A 22,826-nucleotide genomic window follows, 5' to 3' on the forward strand; every position below is an offset into this window, starting at 1 on the left:
GTGCCACAAATACTATCGTCATCCACGACGCGTCATATTTACACTAAAATTTACGTCTTTATATCCAGTTAGTAGTTATCTAGTATTAATGTCTGCCAGGTTAAACAGAAAAGAGAATACATGATCAAATATTCTCTATTATCATTCATTTTCACAGAAAACATTATTAAAAACGATAATCAATGTATACAAAGAAGACGAATACACAATTAATGGTTTCATTTTATTATGATCACATAATAGACGACAGTCCACAAATTAGTTGGTGTTCACTTTTCATTCCTGAATTGTTCACTGTAGGAAAAAAAATGAGAAAGTATTAAGTAACCTCTATTACAGTTTATATGTAGGTAATATATATATTATATATATATATATATATAAAAATATATATTATATATATATATGTATATAAAGTATACTTATGATCAACTTCTACAATATTGTTTCGAGAAATTGCTCTCATGCATGTGGAAGTAGATTGTTGTTTTCATGCGAGCTCGTCGGACTATCCTTTCTGTCCCAACTACAACAACTTGTTATAAATTATAAACATTAAACTTTACAGAGACGACGGGCTCGCATTGTTCAAGAAAAGACCAAGAGAGACTGAAATTATAAAGAAAATATATATGTTAAAGCGACCAGGACAACCACCTTAAAATTACCATCGAAGCCAACAAAAAGACATTCGATTTCAAAGACCATCAACCTGTAAAACGGCACCTACCAACCATTTTCAAATCCTAACAACTTCCCAATTTACGCCAATAACATAGCAACCACTCGCCATCTATATTAAAAAAACATCCCAGACAGCATCTCCAAACAACTATCTAACAACTCGACAAACAGCCACATAATATTTAACTAAGCAATCCCACCATACACAGACGCACAATAAAAAAGTGGCGATGACTATAAACTAAACTATGGAGAAGAAACCATAACCACCCAACGAAAAATCGGCTGATCTAACCTCAAAAGTAACGTTTTAGCCAATCCGATGATCAAACCTCTGATGTGTACGACTTCAGGGCTTAGTGAATCAAGTTTTCACGATGATGTTACCACAGAGGATTGCTCAACGGAATTCGAATAGAAAATGGGGCGGCCATTTAGTCGTATTCCTCTGATCTAAACGATTTACCTTATGTTTTTTAAATATAATAGTAAGAAGCCCGCAATTTCGCGGGGAAAGAACTATTTTCATTCGATATTGTATCCACCATCATTTAATGAGGGCAGATTGGTAAACAGCGTTGTCTGTGTAACTTGGTACATGCTCTTTTGATTTTTCTGTGTGGCCCCAACATTAAGTGTAAGCCACTATAGCTTCTGAACCGTGACACAGCAACATGCAGTTGTGTGTGAAAACAGGTTGTGGTAAGAAAATCAACAGCTAAAATAAACCTAAAGTAGCAGACGTGAGCAGCGTTGAAAGACGAACCTGGGATTGAGAACTTACCTTACATTACAGTACTCTGGTGATTATGTTTGGTGGCGTTTTTATTCACCTCCGTTGGAGGTGTACAGAAACACACCGTTTTTATGCACCTCCACTGGAGGTGTACAAAAAACGCACCGTTTTTATGCACCTCTGTTGGCGGTGCTGGTTGATTAATGAAAATGTTTCTGCTTGAAGCTCGAAGGAAAAAATAACGATAAGTGTTGAATTGTAAGACTCAATTTATTAGACGAAGACATACTGGGCGTTTCTGATTTCCCCTTTATCAATAAAACACGACGAATAAGACACTAAGGACGAATGAGAGATGTGTAGTGTGAATGGCGTAGATAAGGTAAATAGACATAATCAATGATGGGACAGGAAGTTTTTGAAAAACAACAACAAAAACAACAACAACAAAAGAAGAAGAAATATAAAACCCAATAAAATTATAAAGACGCGGTAAAAGAATAAACTGATGATAATGATAAAATATTATAAAATGATAACATTCGACGTTAACATATAAATGCACGACGATAACACATTGAATGGTACCGATGTTGTTTAAAAAAAAATAATAATCATAATAATAATCATAATAATAATAGATTAATTTAAGGTTTTAAATATATGTCCAATAACTATAACAACAAAAATAATGTCTTTCTCAATATAGTAATCTTTTTTTATAAATGTCCACAATGGGATTGAACCCAGTACTTTCAAGGTTAGAGTCTGACAGCTTATCCACTGCGCTACGGAGCCACCTGACTGTTCATAACATTTAATAAGGTCTTTTTAAAACCTGATATTTTAACTTCAATGTAACTTCTATTTTCTGGTTTTAAATTTCGATTTTTTAGATTATTATTATTTAATTAAACCTGGGTATTATCCACCCGAAACCATCACACTGAAAGCATCATAAGGGCAATAATAATACTTGATGTCCTGAATAGATGAAAACTGTTGAAAACTTAGTGTAGATCTGAATTCCGTAAAGTAATTAAGTGAATACATTATTTCGAATGCAACGATTTGCGTAAAAACGCCAAACTGGCAACTTTTTACAGTGTCCAGATTGGTTGTTTTTGAGAGTGTTAGTGTCATCGGTACGTATTTTATTATATCTATTTGACTCAAAAAACTTTCAAACTGACTTTAAATTATAAAAGGAAATCAAGTTATCTGTTTATCTATATGTAAAAAATACATTTCTAATTTTCAAATCTTTCAGTAGAGTTGTGCGCCGTATGATTTTTTTTAATTGACTCAAATAAGCACAATCTTCTCCACAAGGCTATATATTTTTAAGAAAGGATGATTACTGTTAATTCTATTATTATTATTATTATTATCATTATTATTATTATTATTATTATTATTATTATTATTATTATTATTATTATTATTATTATTATTATTATTATTATTATTATTATTAATAATAATAATATCATTATTATTACGATTACGATTAGAATTAATTTTATTATTAGTATTAGTCTTCTTCTTCTTCTTCTTCTTCTTCTTCTTCTTCTTCTTCTTCTTCTTCTTCTCTTCTTCTTCTTCTCTCTTCTTCACCATTATTATTATTAATTATTATTATTATTATTATTATTATTATTATTATTATTATTATTATTATTATTATTATTATTATTATTATTATTATCATTATCATTATCATTATCATTATCATTATCGTTATCGTTATCGTTATCGTTATCGTTATCGTTATCGTTATCGTTATCGTTATTGTTATTGTTATTGATTGTTATTGTTATTGTTATTATTATCATTATTATTAGTAGTAGTAGTAGTAGTAGTAGTAGTAGTAGTAGTGGTAGTAGTAGTGGTAGTAGTAGTAGTAGTAGTCGTCGTCGTATTGTATTTTTTAAATTATTATTATTATCATTATTGATATTATTATTATTATCATTATTGATATTATTATTATTATTATTATTATTATTATTATTAGGGAGCGTTCACATATTACGTCATCAAAAATTTGCCCTTTTTAGACCCCCCCCCTCCCCCAAGTCATCACTTGTCATCATTGACCTGACCCCCCCCCCTCCCCCAACAGATGATGACGTCATCTAATTTAATAAAAACTAAAAGATAACTTTAATTTCACAATATTTATTATTCATTTTTCAAACCATAAACATTGATTATCAACGTTTGATAAAAAACATTCAGACATTTTATTAATTTCAGAAACTGTTTATATGTTTTTGTTTGTTTGTTGCTTTAGGTCTCTTCCAACACAATTGAGGTTTTATGAGAGACCGCTCAAAAAAAAATATCCCCTGTCAAAAATACAATCACAAACCAAAGAAGCAGGATAGGCTAGTAAAGAGAAGAAGAAACGACATCACTATCGGATCGTACACCCATGCAAACATCATAGGTATATGATTCAAGGGTGATGCTCCCATCCAACCACCCGCAAACTGTTGATAATTTATGTTTTACGATACAATGGGGACATAAAATTTAAATTTGCAAAGATAAAATATAACAAACATTATTTAAATTAGGCTACTTGGTGCAGGTGCTATTAAAAAAATTTCAGAAAGTGTAATTTAAAATAGTATAGGAGGCAAATTATTTTATAGCATATTAGTCTTTTAGTGGAATAAATTTCTGTTTCAATTTCCAAACATAAAATTAATTGATTCAAAAATGTTTCTGCCTTGGACCTCTGGCAATGTACTATAAATAGTATCATCAATTTCATCTTCATCGCCATCACTTTCTCCCATTTGCTGTTCTTCTTGTATGCCGCATTTTCGTGAATGGTCTTTCATTGCTGTGATCGAGGAGTAATAAAATAGGCCTAATTTGCCTATGTTTTGATGACATCATCTTGGGTCTGACCCCCCCCCCCTCCCCCATGTCAACACATGTCAACATTTGGTAGACCCCCCTCCCCCCCCCCTAGCTGATGACGTAATATGTGAACGCTCCCTTATTATTATTATTATTATTATTATTATTATTATTATTATTATTATTATTATTATTATTATTATTATTATTATTATTATTATTATTATTATTATTATTATTATTAAAGCCAAGACAGGGGAAGCCATCACAGACAAGGACAAGCAGATGGGAAGATGGGTAGAGCACTACTCGGAACTCTACGCCAGAGAAAACTCTGTCACTCAAAAAGCGTTAGACGCAATTGAAGAACTGCCAGTACTGGAAGAACTAGACGCAGAACCAATTATGGAGGAGCTCAGCAAAGCAATCGATGCTTTGGCCTGTGGCAGAGCACCCGGTGACGACAGCATTCCACCCGAAATCATCAAATGTGGAAAGCCAGCCCTCTTGGAAACACTACATAAACTCCTGTGTCTTTGCTGGAGAGAAGGCAAGGTACCCCAGGATATGCGCGATGCCAATATTATCACCCTCTGCAAAAACAAGGGAGACCGTAGTGACTGTAATAACTATAGGGGAATCTCTCTACTGAGCATTGTGGGTAAAGTCTTTGCGCGCGTTGTCCTCGCTCGACTGCAAGTCCTCGCCGAACGTATCTACCCAGAGTCGCAGTGTGGCTTCAGAGCCAAGAGGTCGACAGTGGACATGATCTTCTCAGTACGTCAACTTCAGGAGAAATGCAGAGAACAGCAGATGCCCCTCTACATTGCATTTATTGACCTGACAAAGGCATTTGACTTTGTTAGCAGGAAGGGCCTTTTCCAGCTGCTAAAGAAGATTGGCTGTCCTCCTCAGCAGCTTAGCATCATTGCCTCATTCCACGACAACATGAAGGGCACCATTAGCTACGACGGTGGAGCCTCTGAACCCTTCCCCATGCGCAGCGGCGTGAAACAAGGCTTTGTCCTTGCACCGACTTTGTTTGGTATATTTTTCTCCTTACTGCTGAAGTTTGCATTCAAAGAGTCCCCAGAAGGAGTCCACTTACACACCAGAAGTGATGGGAAGCTGTTCAATCTGGCACGGCTGAGAGCAAAGACCAAGGTTCGCACAGTCCTCATAAGGGAAATGCTATTTGAAGATGATGCAGCATACCAAGGAAGACCTCCAGCGGCTGATGGACAGGTTTTCCCACGCATGCAGGGAATTCGGGCTGACGATCAGCATCAAGAAAACAAATGTAATGTGTCAGGATGTCCCCTCTATACCAGCAATTTACATTGACAACGAGGAGCTAGAAGTCGCTGATCACTTCACATACCTGGGCACAACCATCACCAGCAACCTCTCACTTGATGCAGAATTAGACAAGCGCATCGGCAAAGCTGCCGCTGTCATGGCACAACTGAGCAAGAGAGTGTGGACCAACAACCAACTCACTTTGAATACCAAACTCAGAGTATACCAGGCATGTGTACTCAGTAGCCTACTGTATGGCAGTGAATCCTGGACAATATATGCCAGACAGGAGAACAGACTGGAAAACTTCCACATTCGCTGTCTACGACGAATTCTCGGCATCAGGTGGCATGACAGACTCACTAACAATGCAGTGCTAGAAAGAGCGAACTCCCTCAGTATGCATCTCATGCTCTGCCAGCGACGTTTGCGATGGCCTTGTCACGTACACAGGATGGACGATGGATGCATACCCAAAGACATTATGTACGGTGAACTAGCTTCTGGACGGCGACCAACTGGCCGTCCAGCTCTGCGCTTCTATGATGTCTGCAAACGAGACATGAAATTGACAGGCATCGACTCAAACACCTGGGAGTCGTTTGCTGACGACCGCAGCGGCTGGAGATATGCGGTGATGTAGGGAGTGAAGAGAGGTGAGGAGAGGAGAGGAGAAAGATAAAGTTTGAGGAGAGGAGAGCAAGGAGGAAAGAGAGGCAGCAGATCCAAATACCAAACACACGGTCAAACTATGTGTGCAACAACTGCGGTAGAGACTGCCATGCAAGGATTGGTCTGCTGAGTCACACCCGTCGTTGCTCTCAACAAGACTGATGAGACTAAAGCCATACAGGGCGCAAACCATCGTCTCTTGAGACGGAAGGATGCCTACCTATTATTATTAATTATTATTATTATTATTATTATTATTATTATTATTATTATTATTATTATTATTATTATTACTATTATTATTATTATTATTATTTTTATTATTATTATTTTTAATAGGTCCCCTATCTCAGTAATACAATTTTATTGTTTGTATACCCTATAAACGTAATTCAAGATTAAGCCTCCATTTCTTCAATACTAACGTCCTGTGAATTAAGTGATTGAAGCACCAGGCTCTTCATTTATTCTCCAACCAAAGCGCCAATTACAATACGAATAGCTTACAACCTTTTTTAGAATCTATTTTATCCCCTTTTGACTCCAATGAATAATTATACTATTTACTAGGGCATTTGGATGGTATGCGCTTGGCTAAGAAGCTCACAACATTGCGATCCAAAAGTATAACGGACCAACACGAAAACTGTGTGTAACCTTGGACGTTTATAGTCTGGTGAATACAGCTTAGTGAGAATTACTCATAAACGCGGATGGCAACAAATAACCAGGACCTTAGTGATGTCAACTTCATACTATCTATAGATGGGCCATTTGATGGTGGGAATCATTATCTGGCCGATGGGCCATTTGATGTTGGGAATCGCTATCTGGCCGATGGGCCATTTGATGTTGGGAATCGCTATCTGGCCGATGGACAATTTGATGTTGGGAATCGCTATCTGGCCGATGGACAATTTGATGTTGGGGTTTGGCTATCTGGCCGATGGGTCATTTGATGGTGGGAATCATTATCTGGCCGATGGGCCATTTGATGTTGGGAATCGCTATCTGGCCGATGGGCCATTTGATGTTGGGGTTTGGCTATCTGGCCGATCGGCCATTTGATGCTGGCAATTGCTATTTGGCCGTCTTGTTGTCAGATTCATTTATGGAAAGCTACAGACTTTACTATCGGACCGATGATGATTGTTGATGCCTCAAAAGATTTGTCTTGATCTGTGTTGCTTTCTACAATGCAGTAGTAAAATTCTAAGCGGTTTGCATGTTCATAGTAGCTTATATTTCCCCGTTGATTATTCACTGATCATCAATGGTCTGCCGAAAGAAAATTTTGACAAGCGTTAGTCAATTTCAATGCTCTATTTCTTTTATTCTTGTAAAACTGGTGGATCTACAAACAAAACTAGCATCGGATGGGTTTTCTTCTCTTTTAAATCATCTGTTAAGGTAAGAGCAAATATAAACTCATGGATTAGTATAGAGTACTCACCAGTAACCAGTATAGTCAGTGCAAAACATCGGGAAGCTTTCGCATTCCTGGAAAAGGAACATATGCATTCATTTATTCATTTTTTATATGCTAAATGTTTGATAGACGTCTATAATGTTTGTACATTGATGACAGTTACGCTGTATATTTTCTTCCACAAAGAACTAAATTGCATAAGGATGACAGTGAATAGACGTTCACTGTTGTTTTATTTGAATATGGCTCAAATGTTTAAAATTTGCATATATATATATATATATATATATATATATATATATATATATATATATATATATATATATATATATGCACGTATGTGTGTGTGTGTGTGTGTGCGTGTGTGTGTGTGACTATGCAATACAATGACACCTCTAATAATATAAACAAAGCCACTATACTGTCATCAGCCAGCAATGTAAATATGTGTGACACTGCCACACAAAGCCTCCTTTGTAGCGGGGATTTATATTTGAAGGTGAGTAAAACATTTCCAACAGGATATTTTTGCTATACATCAACCTGCTTGCTTAAAATGTGGAAATGATTTTAAAATGTAGGTTGGTGGCATTAATGCCTTAAAGTTGATTTATCATATTGTGGGGTAATCTGAGTTTCAATCAAAATTGTCAGATCAGGCGTTTTGTCAAAAAAGCAGGTCGTAAATACTATCTATTTTGTTGTTTTTTTTGGTCTGAAATATAAAATATTTGATTAATGCCCTGATTTCAATTTATGATCTTTAATCATTTTAACGTCATAATTTGTATATCATGTTGTGTGTCCTTGAAACCAAAGAAACGTTTACCATAAATTAATATCAGTCACATGACGTTGTTTTTTCTCCTGCCGCCACGACAGTCATGTCTTGGTCTATTATTTTCTTGAAAAGAGTTAAAGCTCTTGTAGAGGATATTGGTATATGTGAATGCTCAAGTTTTTATATATTTATATTCTTTTTGGTCATAGTGAGTAGATGTCGAAGTAAAAATAAATATTTAAAAAGTCTGGAACTTAAGGTACGTACGTGATATGAACGGTGAAGTGACTGCCCTGGAAACATTTCACCATAGCTAAAAACTACCTACCTCCCCATGACAAGGCAGCTACCATTGAGGGGTATAATTTGGCAATTTATCTAGACATTTTGCTGCACAGCCAATACAATATAGAGATTTAAAATATACCAGTGTATTTATAGCAAAATAACATTTATAATTTTGGAAGTACAAAATATAGAAACATTATTTTATTCACGAGGTTGCATTCTTTTTTTTTTTCTTTTCTTTTTCTTGTCGTTTGATATAGGATTCCTTGATGTATTTGAATTTATTAAATAAGTTATACTTAGCCGGACACTTGATATTACGATCTTGTAAGTGTTTGGTAAATGCACGGTAAAAAAAAATAGTCAATTTAATAAACCCATAGTCATGAAGAATACTTTAATAAGTACTAAAAGGTGTTAAAAGCTGCAATAAAATTTTTGTTATCAGATTCATGAATGGAGCAACGGAAGCTTTACAACGAGTATTATAACGATCATAGTACGAGCATGAATTAACAGAATGTCCTTACCGCTTTTGAACCGCACGGACTTTTATTATATATCCCCATCTGTGCCATGGCCGTGGCTAAAATCTTTTGTTGTATTTATTACATGGAAGAAAAGAAAAGAGTATAAAATATTTAAAAAATACTTTATTATAATATAATTTAAATAAAAGTAATGGATACAGTTCTCTTAATTGTCTGATTGTCTTTCTGTTTGTTATCTCAATACATATACATATACGTACTACGAATATTGAATGTGACATTTATTTATGCATTACGTATTTAATACAGAGAGATTGAGGGGTGAGAGATTGACAAGATTAGATGACAATTTGCTGTTATACATTTATTTTAGTATTTGGGGTTAAAATGGCAATCGCACGCCGACGATGATAATAATGTTGATGATGACGATAATGATGATAACGATGGTGATGATCATGATGATAATCATTATTATAATTATGATGATGATGATGATGATGATGATGATGATGATGATGATGATGATGATGATAATAATAATAATAATGATAGTAATGATAATAATGAGAAGAAGAAGAAGAAGAAGACCACCATTACCATCATCGTCATGTTTAAAATATTTAGAAGTCCATATGTTTCAACAGACTGGGTGTTAATCTTTCCAAATATTATTCTACGTTTTTCAAAATATGGAAATGTTGGTGCTATAATTAACATATATCTAGATATACACGATTACAAATTGAATTATATTTTCAACTCACCAAAAGAGAAAACATTATCTTGAACATTGTTGTAAACATTTTTGAATCAATTCCACACTTGAAATAATGGACACTGGACGAGAATTCACTCTAATTCTTATTAAAGGGTGGTAGTTCAAATGGCATGTTCAATTTCACTTTTGGTGATGTTTGGTCCGCTTAATGGTTCTTTGAATTTCAGTGGTGGTTCATTTCTATTTGGATCATTGTACAGTTCGCCTATGTATTCTACCCATCGGCTTTCTATATGTTGTTCTTCAAATAGCAGTTCCCCTTGTTTGTTTTGGATACAACTTCCTGCTGCTTTGCTTTTCCTTTTCCCTGATAGTTCTTTTATTCTTTGGTGAGCTTGTTGGGGGTTGGGTTTGTATTCTCTTTCGATTTCGCAGCATTTCCAGTCTAGATAGTTCTCGTGTGCCTCGATGCATTTGGATTTAATGTGGTTGTTCAATGTTTGGTATTCTGCAGACCCTCTGTTGCATTTTCGTCTTTCTTCAAATAGGTTTAGAATTTCATTTGTCATCCATTCCTTTTTGCTGTTTATTGAGCAAGAATAACTCAAGCCAAACAGGCCTTCATGGACCTGGGAAACATTTTGAAAAACAAACAGATGTCGTTCGGGATTAGATTCCGAGTCTTGAAGTGCTACGTGTGGCCAATCTTGTTATACGGATGCGAAAGCTGGACTACAAATGCAGAAACACAAAAGAACATTGAAGCTTTTGAAATGTGGTGCTTGAGAAGGATGCAGAGAATATCGTATACTGCACACAAAACGAACGAAGAAGTGCTAAAACAAACATACCAACAAAGGAAACTAATGCCCTTAATAGTGGATCGACAACTATCCTTTTTCGGACACATAGTAAGGAAAGATAAGAATGAATACCTGGCAAGTTGTGGAAAAATACCTGGTAAACGCGCCCGGGGGAGACAAAGAAAAACACTCATAGACCAACTGAAGGGCTTCACCAGCCTAACAATCCAAGAGCTGTTTGAAAAGGCAAGAGACAGGGAGGAATGGAGAGAGATAATTCATGCAGTATCCGAAGCCTGGACCAGGCATGGAACCTAGAAGAAGAAGAAGAAGTTCAAATGAACGAGCTTAAATGAACTGTTCAGACCAATGAATGATGATTATTGTCAATGACGTGTTACCCTGGCTAAATGAAAGTGAGGGTTTTGTTACGTGGCGTGGGAAAGTACCAGACATCATTCATTGATAATTTCGACTTGACTTGACTAATCCACGAAAAAAGTAAGTATATACACAGAGTGGGCACAATAAATACACAGTCTACATTAACACTATACTAACACAGGGGCTAATACGAGCACACAAGAGAAAAAAATTATACTACACTATACTCCCCAATCCTTTTCCTCCTTTGCCACGTCCAGACATTTAAAAAAAATATTCAGTTAGGTAAAATTAAAGTGTGTTTGCTTTCAGTCAATTTAACGAATATAACTGATCAGTGATAGTGACCAGTGATCAGACCAATGAATGATGATGTAGTAGTTTCGTATGGTTACAACTCCACGTTGTTTCGCTTCACCTAATCCGCGAAAGCACTGTTCGCCTCATGAACCATTTGGTAGCCGCCTGGGAGTGCTGTTGCGGGGCACTTCAAAATGATGTGGTCCATGTCTTGGCAAGGGTCATCGCATGCTGGGCATTTTGGAGATGATGCATAACCCCATCGATTCAAGTCTGGGGGTGTTCTACCATGCCTAGATATTATTCTGTTGCATGTTGACCATTCTTTTCTGGTAAGAGTATGGAAACCAGGCAGTTGTATGTTTGTTGGTTCTTCAATAATTTAACTAGCCTTTGGTGGTTTTTGTTTCCATTCCTCTCGCCAGGCCTCCTCTAGGTCGAAATTGTCATTTCTGGTATTGTAATAGGGTTTCCTTGATTTGAGGCGAGCTGTTTTAGGGGCCGACTCTATTATTTCTTTGAGTGGAGTCAGAATTGAGGTATTATCCAGACGTTTGAACTGTTTTTGACACGCTGATTCTCGACGTAGGTGAGGTGGGGCGATTGCGCTCATAACAGGGAGCCATGGGGTTGGTGTTGATTTGAGGGTGCCTGAGACGGTTCTCATTGTGTCGTTTAGTAGAGTGTCTATTTTGTGTGTGTGAGAGGATCTGGACCATACTGGAGCACAATATTCTGCGACACTGTACGAGAGAGCAAGTGATGATGTCCTTAGAACCGACGGCGTTGCACCCCAAGATGTTCCAGCCATTTTTCTTACGATTCCGTTTCGTTTACGTAGTTTAATGGCTTTATTTTCTAGATGTTGTTTGTATGAGAGTGCTCAATCTAAAGTAACTCCAATGTACTTAGGATTTGGGTCGTATGGGAGGATGGAATTTTTAACGTTTTTGGCGAGTTTTTGGTTTGCCTTGTGATTATCGAGATGGAAAAGCGTGCTCAATGTCTTTGTAGTATTCATTTTTAGATACAATTTTTCAAAGAAGGATTGGAGTTGGGTGGTATCGTGTGCCAAAGTTGATTCGATATTTTTATATTTGTAGATTGATGAGCCAATGCAAAGTCATCTGCGTAACCTAATATCAGGGAGTCAGTCTTTGGCATATCTTGTATGTACATGTTGAACAGCGTTGGGGCGAGTACAGATCCTTGAGGTACGCCGTTTTTTATTGTTCTTTTCTTACTGGTCCTATTTCCTAAACAAACATGGTAGGTTCTTATTCCTGACATTTTGTTCCATAGTTTGAGGGTTGTTCTGCAGATTATGTATTTAGAGAGTTTGTGCATTAGACCATCATGCCACACGGTGTCGTAAGCAGCTGACAGATCAATAAAAACAGCTCCCGTTTTCAGTTTTCTTTCGTAGCCAGCTTCTATAAATGTTGTTAGAGCTAAGACTTGTTCTGTGGTGTCACGTCCAGATCTAAAACCTGCCTGTTCAATTGGGATAAATGGGTCGAGATAGGGCATTATTCTCGTTAGTATTATGCGTTCAATGAGTTTAAATAAGCAGCATAATAAAGATATGGGGCGGTAGCTGGAGGGGTCATTGGGGAGCTTACTAGGCTTCAGGATTGCTAATATTTTTGCTTCTTTCCAGATTTGTGGGTATTTTGAGGTGTTTATTACATCTGAGAATGAAGATGCTAGCCAAGAAGTAGCTTTAGGGCCCAGATGTCTTATCATGTCTGGAAAAATTCCGTCTACTCCAGCCGCTTTCCCAGCTTTCATTTCTTTGATGGCAGTTTTGATCTCCTGATTGTTGACGGGTATGACTGAGAAGCTTGTTTCGAGGCAAGATTTGTTTTGTCGTTGGTAATCTCGCCTAATTTCTTTTTCAAAAGTATGTTTTGATTTGTGTACACTTCGCTGTTTGATTTGTTTGGCAATTGTTTCAACGTTGATTGGAGGTGCTTGGGTTGTTTTAGTGTGTTTGTCTGGATCAAGTTTTTTAAGTAGGTTCCAAGCTTGTCTACTGGACTGTTTAAAATCAAGTGATTCTATTGTTTCTTTCCATTTGTTGCATCTCCCTTCTTGGAGTGATTGGAGGAGCGCGTCAGCAGTGTCAGGATCATGTGTTTCTTCTTATTTTTCAAGGAGTGCTTGGCTAGTGTCAGACCAACATGGGATATATTATGTAGACCGATGGCCACGTGGGATATATTTTTAGCACTTGTTAGTATCAATTTAATGAATCTTTTAAAACTCGATTGTTTTGGTGGTATTCTTACACATACTTTTTCTATATACTCGGTGTATTCGTTCCATTTAGCTTTTTGAAAGTTCCACCTGGGTTTTGGTAGCGAGGGAGTTAATAAAATGATAAGACCAATGGTGATGAGGACTGGTCTGTGTTGACTTTTAGGAAAGTGGGGTAAGATTTCAGGGTTTGAATGGAGGGGGTTGCCATCCTTAGAGACGAACGTTAAGTCCGTTGAGTAGTCTTTTTGCCATCTGGCGAGGAAAAGGGTACCCTTTTCCCTGGGGTCAAAAAGAAGATGGGCATTGTTTTGTGAAGCCCAGGTGCTTAATTGTTCGCCTGCATTGTTGTTTGTTTTGTAACCCCAATCTGAGTGGTGGCTATTCAAATCTCCGGTGATTACAGTGGGGTGAGATATTTTGAGAAGTGCAGGAGAAGACAAATTTTCTTGAGGTGGCTTGTTGATGTTAATCAAAGTAGTTTCCCCATGAATGATGATCATTGTCATTGACGTGTTAGACTGGGAGGAGCTATACTCGCACAGGATTGTCACCCACACACGAGAGGTATTACACAACGACCGCCACCGGTCCAAGTTACTGCCTCTCTATTCTTTTTTTTTCGTCTTGCTCACTAAACTATCTATAGATAGTTCGAAGATGACGTCACACAGGTCTTTATTGTTTTTTGCCATCCGCGTTTATGAGTAATGCTCACTGAACTGTATTAACTAGACTATAAAAGATCATTGCTACACACAGTTTAGTGTGTTGGTTCGTTATACTTCCGGATGGCAATGTTATGAGCTTCTTAGCCAAGCGCATACTATCTATACTATGCACTTGGCTAAGAAGCTCACAACATTGCCATCCGGAAGTATAACGGACCAACACACAAAACTATGTGTAGCAATGATCTTTTATAGTCTAGTTAATACAGTTTAGTGACAATTACTCATAAACGCGGATGGCAAAAAACAATAACAAAGACCAGAGTAACGTCATCTTCGATCTATCTATATCAATCAGGCTATGGAAGGAACGAAATTGACGTCACTCCATTGTTTGTTATTGTTTTGTTAACTAGTTCTCACCGAATTATATAAATCCGACTATAGATGCTGTGCTAAAAAACCCACAACATTACCATCCGGAAATAAAACGGACCAACACTCAAAAGTATGTGTGACCTTGAGCGTTTATAGTCTGGTTAATTCATAAACATGGATAACAAAAAACAATAACAAAGTCCTGTGTGACGTCAACTTCATTCTATCTATAAACGTTCAACGTGACTATCAGTTTTGTGTTTTGGTACGTTAATTCCGGCTGGCAGATGTTGTGAGTATTTTACTTAAACTCATTGCTTCAATAACCGTTCAAGGTTATCGCATCAGATATAGTGATAGCTATAATAATGTAACTTGTCGAGAGAGAGAGCGAGAGAGAGAGAGAGAGAGAGAGAGAGAGAGAGAGAGAGAGAGAGAGAGAGAGAGAGAGAGAGAGAGAGAGAGAGAGAGAGAGAGAGAGCAACACATAATTTAGGACGAGATATCACGCCTGTTTGGAGATGTTACAATGGTTTCCGACAGAGACGACGCTGTGTTTTTAATTTTAAATGCAATACAAACCAGGGAAATTTTTCATTTTTTTTTGTGGGTTCTACCAAACATGATCAGATTTATAATTTTTTTTTCTCCTCTGGATCCGCTTTTATGCTCGTCGGAGAAATATTTCACAAGGACGTCCGCCATTGTTCCGATAGTTTAGAGCCAGTTACTAGTTACCATGTGTCATTACGAGGGAAGTGACGTTACGACCGTTGATGAGCATTGCCGTCCGGAGGCACAGGGAAGCCGTCCGGAGGCCATCTAAAGCATTCTCAAGCCATCCGGAGGCCTCAGACGTGTACGAACCTTTCCAGAAATCGTCCGCCTTCTGTCCGGCGCAGAACGAGGAGCTGGTAACTTAGCAACTGGCTCTAAACTATCGGAACAATACCACCACCAATACTACTGCAATCAGTGTTGCAATCGCAGTAAAAACCCTTCAAACAAACTTAGCTAGCTCTCTCTCTCTCTCTCTCTCTCTCTCTCTCTCTCTCTCTCTCTCTCTCTCTCTCTCTCTCTCTCTATCCGTCTTCACACAAACGCACACATACACACGCACACACACATGCACACACACACACACACACATCAATAAATTGCGCTCACTGGATTAATTTTCATGTTCACATTCCTTAACTTACCAATAATAGCTAATCACAAATACTTTGGCCTCAAACTTTAGCCTTGTTAGCTTTTCAAGTTCGTGTTGCTCTACTTATCACTAGATTTACTTTCAGCACTCTCTCTCTCTCTCTCTCAAACACACATACACACACATACGCACACACACACACACACACACAATAACACTACAACCACCACAACCGCATTTTCATCACGACCACTTCTACTACAACCACCACGTCCACCACCGCATCTTCACTAACACTACGACTACAACCACCACCACCACCACATCTTCACTACCACTACTACTTCAACCACAACCACCACATCATTACCACTACTACTACAACCACCACCACCACCACATCATCATCATCACTACCACTACTACTACAACCACCACCACCACATCATCATTACTACTACAACTACTGCCATTACTACAACTAGAACCACCACCACATCATCATCACTACCACTACTACTACTACTACTACTACTACTACTACTACTACTACTACTACTACTACTACTACTACTACTACTACTACTACAACCAACAACACCACATCATCCTCACTACCACCTTTACTACAATCACTACCATTAGGTTTTGGAGCTTTACTTCATTGGAAATAAGGAAACTTTGGGGTTGTATTCAGCAATATGTTTATATATCATAATATAGTTCTAATCAGTTATCTATAAAATATTTAAACACAATACAAAATATCATCCCAATTCCCTTTTTTGTGCGGAAATTCCTCTTTCGGCATTAAAGTCTTCGGTATGCCTCGTCTAGTGTAACTAACAGTCGGTATGCCTCGTCTAGTGTGACTAACAGTCTGTATGGCTCGTCTAGTGTGACTAACAGTTCATATGCCTCGTATAGTGTAACTAACAGTTCGTATGCCTCGTCTAGTGTGACTAACAGTTCGTATGCCTCGTCTAGTGTGACTAACAGTCGGTATGCCTCGTCCAGTGTGACTAACAGTTCATATGCCTCGTATAGTGTAACTAACAGTCGTATGCTCGTCTAGTGTGACTAACAGTTCGTATGCCTCGTCTAGTGTGACTAACAGTCGGTATGTCTCGTCAGTGTGACTAACAGTCGGTATGCCTCGTCTAATGTGACTAAAAGTCGGCCTCGTCAAGTGTGACTAACAGTCTGTATGGCTCGTCTAGTGTGACTAACAGTTCATATGCCGCGTATAGTGTAACTAACAGTTCGTATGCCTCGTCTAGTGTGATTAACAGTTCATATGCCTCGTATAGTGTAACTAACAGTTCGTATGCCTCGTCTAGTGTGACTAACAGTTCGTATGCCTCGTCTAGTGTGACTAACAGTCGGTATGCCTCGTCCAGTGTGACTGTCGGTATGCCTCGTCTAGTGTGACTAACAGTCGGTATGTCTCGTCCAGTGTGACTAACAGTCGGTATGCCTCGTCTAATGTGACTAAAAGTCGGCCTCGTCTAGTGTGACTAACAGTTCATATGCCTCGTATAGTGTAACTAACAGTTAGTATGCCTCGTCTAGTGTGACTAACAGTTCGTATGCCTCGTCTAGTGTGACTAACAGTCGGTATGCCTCGTCCAGTGTAACTAACTGTCGTTATGCCTCGTCTAGTGTGACGAACAGTCGGTATGCCTCCTTTAGTGTGACTAACAGTCGGTATGTCTCGTCTAGTGTGACTAACAGTCTGTATGCCTCGTCTAACGTGACTAAAAGTCGGCCTCGTCTAGTGTGACTAACAGTTCTTATGCCTCGTCTAGTGTAACTAACAGTCGGTATGCCTCGTCTAGTGTGACTAACAGTCGGTATGTCTCGTCTAGTGTGACTAACAGTCTGTATGCCTCGTCTACTGTAACTAACAGTCGGTATGCCTCGTCAAGTGTGACTAACAGTCGGTATGCCTCGTCTAGTGTGACTAACAGTCTGTATGGCTCGTATAGTGTGACTAACAGTCGTATGCCTCGTCTAGTGTGACTAACAGTCGGTATGTCTCGTCTAGTGTGACTAACAGTCGGTATGTCTCGTCCAGTGTGACTAACAGTCGGTATGCCTCGTCTAATGTGACTAAAAGTCGGCCTCGTCTAGTGTGACTAACAGTCTGTATGGCTCGTCTAGTGTGACTAACAGTTCGTATGCCTCGTATAGTGTAACTAACAGTTCGTATGCCTCGTCTAGTGTGACTAACAGTTCGTATGCCTCGTCTAGTGTGACTAACAGTCGGTATGCTCGTCCAGTGTGACTAACTGTCGGTATGCCTCGTCTAGTGTGACGAACAGTCGGTATGCCTCCTCTAGTGTGACTAACAGTCGGTATGTCTCGTCTAGTGTGACTAACAGTCGGTATGCCTCGTCTACTGTAACTAACAGTCAGAATGCCTCGTCTAGTGTGACTAACAGTCGGTATGCCTCGTCAAGTGTGACTAATAGTCTGTATGCCTCGTCTAACGTGACTAAAAATCGGCCTCGTCTAGTGTGACTAACAGTTCTTATGCCTCGTCTAGTGTAACTAACAGTCGGTATGCCTCGTCTAGTGTGACTAAAAGTTGGTATGCCTCGTCTAGTGTGACTAACAGTCGGTATGTCTCGTCTAGTGTGACTAACAGTCGGTATGCCTCGTCTACTGTAACTAACAGTCGGTATGCCTCGTCAAGTGTGACTAACAGTCGGTATGCCTCGTCTAGTGTGACTAACAGTCTGTATGGCTCGTCTAGTGTGACTAACAGTCGGTATGCCTCGTCTAGTGTGACTAACAGTCGGTATGCCTCGTCTAGTGTGACTAACAGTCTCTATGGCTCGTATAGTGTGACTAACAGTCGTATGCCTCGTCTAGTGTGACTAACAGTCGGTAGGTCTCGTCTAGTGTGACTAACAGTCGGTATGTCTCTTCTAGTGTGACTAACTGTTGATATGCCTCGTCTAGTGTAACTAACAGTCGGTATGCCTTGTCTAGTGTGACTAATAGTCGGTATGCATCGTCTAGTGTAACTAACAGTCGGTATGCCTCGTCTAGTGTGACTAACAGTTCGATATGCCTCGTCTAGTGTGACTAACAGTCGGTATGCCTCGTCTAGTGTAACTAACAGTCTGTATGCCTCGTCTAGTGTGACTAACAGTCTGTATGCCTCGTCTAGTGTGCTGGATGTTCACCATTCTAAAATCTGCTCAGCGCTTTTCAAGGGCCAACAGCAAAATTTGACATTTAGGACAGGACATGACGCCTGTTAGGCGATATTATTTTTTGTATTGGACAGAGACAACGCTGTTAACGACCAGGTACTCATTTTACACCTGACTACAGTGAGAGAATGTGAGTAAAGGTCATGGTTTCGAACCTCGCGCTTGGCGCATAGTTGAGTCCTTGGTAAAGACTCTTTACTCACATTCTTTCACCGTACTCAGGTGTAAATGAGTACCTGGCCGTTAACACCATTGTCTCTGTCCGAACAAAATTGCAATATCGCCTAACAGGCGTCATGCCTCGTTCGACATGTTACGTTTTGCTGTTGGTTAGGGAACCCTTGTAAAGCGCTTTGATCACGTTTAGTGGATATTGCGCTATATAAAATCTCACGTTCAAGCTCAAGTAAAGAGCATTTTCCTTGGACTCAACTATGCGCCGAGTGAGGCTCGAACCCAGGACCTTCCGATCCAGATCAGTCCGTCGGAAATAACGTAAAAAGGAATAAAGAAATTAATTCATTATTTTTTTTAATAAAAGAAATGAAAAGAGTGCTCCCCTCCTTTCAAACAAATCTCCAAAAATTAAAAAGGGTGAATCAGTTACTAGGTGACTTGGAGTTGGAGGCGTCAGGCAGGGACCACTGTATTTTTAGAGACCCTCTTACTCCTCCGTGTTTTCACACATTACCTCTTTCGAACTCCAAATGAATCTCTCTTTCATTCATGCACATGCATACACACACACGCGCGTGTGCGCACAAATACACACACATACACACACACAGCGTCCTAGGTTGCATAACAAAGAAAATGGCTGCCCTCGACCTCTCACTAGCCAGTTTTGATGACGTATTCCTCCATATTGTCATATCACTAATCTGTGGTCGACACAGCGCAACGGATATTCGAAATTGGTACCTTTTGGGTACGAAGCAAAGACCGTATCACTGAGCCACGCTGACTCATTATTCTGATCAGCCATGAGATCGTATTGAATATTGAGAAGGAAATATTGACTCAGACAAAACAAAACAAAAATAAGATGTTATGTGAATTCAAGAGGTCTATTTTCCTTTAGATTTATCTGTATTCCTCAGTCTCCATCATCCTTTGAGATAATTAACCTTTAAAATATTTTTCTCGAAGTTAAAGTTATCCTTCTGCCAATGCCCAAAATTGCGTGCTGGTTTTGACTTCATGTTTACTGTGAATATTAATTTGTTAAGAAACAAAATATCTGAAAAAAAGTAACATATTCCATGATTATCGTCTGGTACTCATTGATATAAATAGTTTATTAAAGTTGTGGTATTGTATAGTATTACATGGTCTCTCTATGAGCCACTGAGACAAATTTTTACAATGACACGATCTGAAGAAAAAGAATGGAGCTTTTACACACCGCAAAATCCACTATACGGGCTCAAAGCGCTTTACAAAGGATCACTGTACAACAGTAACACTTAACATCTAGGACGTGACATCGCGCCTTTTAGGTAACATTACAATTTTTCGTAAAGACAACGCTGTTCACGACCACATACTCATTTTACACCTGAGCCAAGTACGAAAGTTGCCAAAAAAGCTTTTTCCACGGACTCAACTATGCCCCTAGCAAGGCTCCAACCAGGACATCCGATCAGAAAGAGTGTCATACTACAGGACCACATAGCCGCAATTTATCCGGCTGTTAACAGTGATTTTAGAATGATTAACATCCAGCACACTAGACGAGGCATACCGACAGTTAGTCACACTAGAAGAGGCATACCGACTGTTAGTCACACTAGACGAGACATACCGACTGTTAGTCACACGAGACGAGACATACCGACTGTTAGTCACACTAGTCGAGACATACCAACTGTTAGTCACACTAGACGAGGCATATCGACTGTTATTCACACTATACGAGCCATACAGACTGTTAGTCACACTAGACGAGGCATACCGACTGTTAGTCACACTAGACGAGGCATACCGACTGTTAGTCACACTAGACGAGGCATACGAAGTGTTAGTCACACTAGACGAGGCCGACTTTTAGTCACATTAGACGAGGCATACCGACTGTTAGTCACACTAGACGAGACATACCGACTGTCAGTCACACTAGACGAGGCATACCGACTGTTAGTCACACTAGACGAGGCATACCGACAGTTAGTCACACTGGACGAGGCATACCGACTGTTAGTCACACTAGACGAGGCATACGAACTGTTAGTTACACTAGACGAGGCATACGAACTGTTAGTCACACTAGACGAGCCATACAGACTGTTAGTCACACTAGACGAGGCATACCGACTGTTAGTTACACTAGACGAGGCATACCGACTGTTAGTCACACTAGACGAGGCATACCGACTGTTAGTCACACTAGACAAGGAATACCGACTGTTATTCACACTAGATAAGGCATACCGACTGTTAGTCACACTAGACGAGGCATACCGACTGTTAGTTACACTAGACGAGGCATACCGACTGTTAGTCACACTAGACGAGGCATACCGACTGTTAGTCACACTAGACGAGGCATACCGACTGTTATTCACACTAGATAAGGCATACCGACTGTTAGTCACACTAGACGAGGCATACGAACTGTTAGTCACACTAGACGAGGCATACGACTGTTATTCACACTAGACGAGACATACCGACTGTTAGTCACACTAGACGAGGCATAAGAACTGTTAGTCACACTAGACGAGGCATACCGACTGTTATTCACACTAGATAAGGCATACCGACTGTTAGTCACACTAGACGAGGCATACCGACTGTTAGTTACACTAGACGAGGCATACCGACTGTTAGTCACACTAGACGAGGCATACCGACTGTTAGTCACACTAGACGAGGCATACCGACTGTTATTCACACTAGATAAGGCATACCGACTGTTAGTCACACTAGACGAGGCATACGAACTGTTAGTCACACTAGACGAGGCATACCGACTGTTATTCACACTAGACGAGACATACCGACTGTTAGTCACACTAGACGAGGCATAAGAAACTGTTAGTCACACTAGACGAGGCATACCGACTGTTAGTCACACTAGATAAGGCATACCGACTGTTAGTCACACTAGACGAGGCATACCGACTGTTAGTCACACTAGACGAGGCATACCGACTGTTAGTCACACTAGACGAGGCATACCGACTGTTAGTCACACTAGACGAGACATACCGACTGTTAGTCACACTAGACGAGGCATACGACTGTTAGTCACACTAGACGAGGCATACCGACTGTTAGTCACACTAGACGAGGCATACCGACTTTTAGTCACACTAGACGAGGCATACCGACTGTTAGTCACACTAGACGAGGCATACCGACTGTTAGTCACACTAGACGAGGCATACCGACTGTTATTCACACTAGACGAGACATACCGACTGTTAGTCACACTAGACGAGGCATAAGAACTGTTAGTCACACTAGACGAGGCATACCGACTGTTATTCACACTAGATAAGGCATACCGACTGTTAGTCACACTAGACGAGGCATACCGACTGTTAGTCACACTAGACGAGGCATACCGACTGTTAGTCACACTAGACGAGGCATACCGACTTTTAGTCACACTAGACGAGGCATACCGACTGTTAGTCACACTAGACGAGCCATACAGACTGTTATTCACACTAGA

At 39.3% G+C, this 22,826-nt stretch overlaps 1 long non-coding RNA gene across 1 annotated transcript; it reads right to left on the bottom strand.

Moving 5' to 3' along the window:
- Positions 1-204: 204 nt before the first annotated feature.
- Positions 205-10,143, bottom strand: LOC144962527 (uncharacterized). Its single transcript, XR_013643488.1, has 4 exons — positions 10,022-10,143; positions 9,294-9,356; positions 7,719-7,765; positions 205-294 (listed from the first exon to the last, which is right to left on the bottom strand). It is a non-coding gene; the product is annotated as an uncharacterized LOC144962527 (long non-coding RNA).
- Between the last annotated feature and the right edge of the window lie 12,683 nt (positions 10,144-22,826).

Source organism: Berghia stephanieae, chromosome 1 (assembly GCF_034508935.2).
Source record: "Berghia stephanieae isolate SIO BIC M18660-M18661 chromosome 1, UCSD_Bste_1.3, whole genome shotgun sequence".
In the NCBI taxonomy this organism is placed as follows: domain Eukaryota; kingdom Metazoa; phylum Mollusca; class Gastropoda; order Nudibranchia; family Aeolidiidae; genus Berghia; species Berghia stephanieae.